The sequence below is a fragment of the Rattus norvegicus genome, chromosome 2, assembly GCF_036323735.1.
Source record: "Rattus norvegicus strain BN/NHsdMcwi chromosome 2, GRCr8, whole genome shotgun sequence".
NCBI lineage: Eukaryota > Metazoa > Chordata > Mammalia > Rodentia > Muridae > Rattus > Rattus norvegicus.
In genome coordinates, this window is record NC_086020.1 from 138,564,633 (window position 1) to 138,568,395 (window position 3,763).

General features: G+C 39.6%; 1 pseudogene; it reads left to right on the forward strand.

The window, feature by feature from the left end:
* The first annotated feature begins 1,271 nt into the window (after window positions 1-1,271).
* LOC134485909 (cytochrome c oxidase assembly protein COX16 homolog, mitochondrial-like) lies at window positions 1,272-2,259 on the forward strand (annotated as a pseudogene).
* The last annotated feature ends 1,504 nt before the right edge of the window (window positions 2,260-3,763 follow it).

The window sequence follows — 3,763 nt, forward strand, 5'->3', positions numbered from 1 at the left end:
GGCAAAACACTCATGTATTAAAATGAAAAAAAATACTGTTCCTTTGAAGTGTATTTCTTATTTCATTCCTATATTACCTTACGGGAAAAAGGTTTTTTTTTTTCTTTTTTCTTTTTTCTTTTTTTTTCCAGAGCTGGGGACTGAACCCAGGGCCTTCCGTTTGCTAGGCAAGTGCTCTACCACTGAGCTAAATCCCCAACCCCCGGGAAAACGTTTTTAAAGATATATTTATTTCTATTCTTTTTTTTTTTTTTTCCTGGAGCTGGGGATCGAACCCAGGGCCTTGCGCTTGCTAGGCAAGCGCTCTACCACTGAGCCAAATCCCCAACCCCGATATATTTATTTCTGCCAGACATGTTAGAACATGCCTTTTACCCCAGTAATCTGGGGACAAAGGTAGGTGGATCTCTGAGTTTGAGGCCAGCCTGGTCTACCTAGCAAGATCTAGGCTAGCCAGAACTCCAAAGTAAGATGTTATCTCAAATTTTCTTAAATATATATTTAGTATGTATATTTTAGCACCTGTATGTACACGTGTGCTTGGCCTAAGACTAACTGTCCTTGCTTCTGACAATGTAGTAGCTAGAATAACACACATGCACAAACATTCCACTAGGAATTTTAGCGGATGAAACTTTCTTAAAGTGTTTTTTTAAATTCGTGTATTTAATACAAATTAATTATTTAAAATTTTAATTACATTTTAAATTTTAATTACTTTGATATTTTTATTGAAAAGTCATGTTTAATGCTTAAGTATTTTGCCTGGATGTATATATGTGCACATATATCAGCCTGGTGCCCGAGGAGGACAGAAGAAGGCATCAGATCCCCTAGAACTGGAGTGACAGACAGTTATGAGCCATCACATAGGTACTAGGAATCAAACCTGGATCCTCTTCAAGAGTAGCCAGTGCTCTTAACCACTGAGCCATCTCACCAACCATAAAAAAGTAGTTAATATAAAATACATGATCAGTGCATACCCTTACTTCAAATTTGAGACATTTGCATTTGATTTAGATTAATTGGTGTTACATTTTTTATTTTCTTCCTCCACTTTGATTCTTTTGCTCCTTTTTTAAAAATAAAATCTATCTATCCATCTATTGGTCTATCTGTCTAATCTATCTATCTATCTATCTATCTATCTATCTGTCATCTATCTATTTATTGTGTGCGTGTGTATGTGTAGACAAGTTGTACTAGGGCTTGAACACTGGTTATTTATTTATTTATTTATTTATTTATTTATTTATTTATTTATTTTTGGTTCTTTTTTTTTTGGAGCTGGGGACCGAACCCAGGGCCTTGCGCTTCCTAGGCAAGCGCTCTACCACTGAGCTAAATCCCCAACCCTTACTGGTTATTTATTTATGTCTTGGTGGTAAGTACCTTTACTTGCTGAACCAACTTGCCAGACTGAGCCTTCTTCTTTTCAGTCACACCAACATAACCACTTCTTTGCTTTATCAGTGTACGCAGGAGCCTTAGATCAGGTGAGCCAGGACTACCACAAGCGATGAGCTTACTGAGGACAGGCTAAGCTTTTCAAAGCTTCACTAAAGAATAGTCAATAATACCTTGGGTTTTAAAGTTGCTTGAGTGTTAAGACTAATCGATTAAGTTCCACTTATGGAGGTCTATCAGGTGAGGACCTAGCACCCAAAGCCAGCGCTGTGTCTACAACTTCTCCTGAGAGGTGTTCCGGGCCGCGCTGGGGTCACTGCGGAGGCGGCTAAATCGGGCCGCAGTTTCTGCCATGGTTGCGCCCGCTGTGTTGCACTCTCTGCGTAAGAACAGACACTTCGCCATGGAGTTCCCTTGTGGTTGATGGTTGTTGGAGGTTCTTTCAGTCTTCGTGAATTTTCACAAATCCGATATGATGCTGTGACAATTAAGATTGATCCTGAATTGGAGAAAAAAATGAAAGTGAATAAAATGAGGAAGAAGATTCGAGACCTGTGGGAACCTGGATGTGAATAATATGATGGCAGAATTTTTTTTATTAAAAAGTCAAATATAAACAAAATAATAATAAAGTTGCTTGAATTAGTCTCTCTGTCTAATGCCTCATCTAAGAAATAAAACTTTAGTGTTTTATTTTTCTTCCTTTTACTTCCAAGTTTTAGGAATTTCTTATGTTTGACAGTTTCATTGAGGTATAATTTACATATCATTACACTTTAAGCATATACTTATGTTTTTGGCCAACTAATGGAATTTTACACCATTGCCAAGATCCTGTTTTGAAAATTCTGTTATCCCTCAAAGAATTCAGGACTGTCTTTTAAAAAAGAACCACCCCCCTTCCTTGCACCGGGTTGAATTGTCTTAGTATTTAAATGTAACTGACCAGAGCCAGGGATACAGCCCATTGATACAGTATCCATTTGCTTAAAGAAGACTTCAGCACACATTAAAGAAGAAATCTAACCCCTGCACACATGGTGCTGTTGGATATGGAAGCCCAGCAGTCATAAAGATCTCATGACTCAAAGGTCAAAAATAAAGAGCTGGAGAAACAGCTCACTCAAGAACACGGTCTGGTTTTTTCAGAGGTCCTGGGTTCAGTTCCCAGCACCCACATGGCTGCTCACCACTGTCTGTGTGTAGAGTCTCAAGGGATCTGATGCTATCATCTGGTGTGCAGATGTTCATACAGACAAAATATCCATGTTCATACATAAGCAAATCTTTTTTTTAAAAACCAAACTCTTGACTCTTAATTCTTCTTTATCATTTATATGTCTACCCTGGTTGTCCCACTGTCTTGGTAATTAGACCATTAGGTAATTTGACTGCTATTTTGCAAAGCTGCTTGTGGTCAAGACATCAGTGAAGAGGGTTGGAATGGGGAACAAAGCTGTGCTCTCTCTCCATGGCGTCCCTGCTCCATACAAAGGATTTGGCTTCCTTCAGCTCATAAGCATTCCCACGTAAATTTGCAGTTTAGAATTCCTTTGCCTTGGGGTTGGGGATTTAGCTCAGTGGTAGAGCGCTTGCCTAGCAAGCGCAAGGCCCTGGGTTCGGTCCCCAGCTCCGAAAAAAAAAAGAAAAAAAAAAAAAAGAAAAGAAAAGAAAAAAGGATAATTCCTTTGCCTTCATGGCCACAACCAATCTGTTGGTATCCCGTTCAGAGTCTTTGTGTCTATGTTCTTGAGAGATATTGTATGTAATTTTTGTTCCCTGTTTTGTTTTGTGACAAGGTCATACTAGGTAGCCCTGACCTGGAACTTTCTATGTAGACCAGGCTGACCTCGAACTCACAGAGATCCTCCTGCCTCTGCCTCCCTTTGTCTCTCTTCTTTTAAAGAGAAGAAAACAAGCACTGGTGAAACTGGAAATACAACCTCTCTCATGCTACACTTACATTCTTCCCTGAGCTCATTCCCCAGGGCTTTTGTGAATTTTCTTTTTTAAGTTAGAGTCTTGCTGAGTTGTCTGACGTGGACATGAGCTCTTCTGTAGCAATCTGTCTTCAGCCTCCCAAGTAGCTGCCATTACAGGGCTGTAACATAAGGCCAGGGTTTTAAGGTTCTCAGACTGGTTGCCAACTCATAATTCTCCTGCCTCAGCCCTCTGAATGCTAGGATTTGAGGCATATACCAGTTTGCCTGGCCAGTTTTCCTCCCTTGGAATGTATTTTATCTTCTTCTGGTATTTAAGTCATGCTGACCTCCTACAGAAGACCGGGAGGCGAACCCTTTCTTGCCATTTCTGGAAGAGAGGTTGTGTATAATTTATATCATTTTCTTATTAA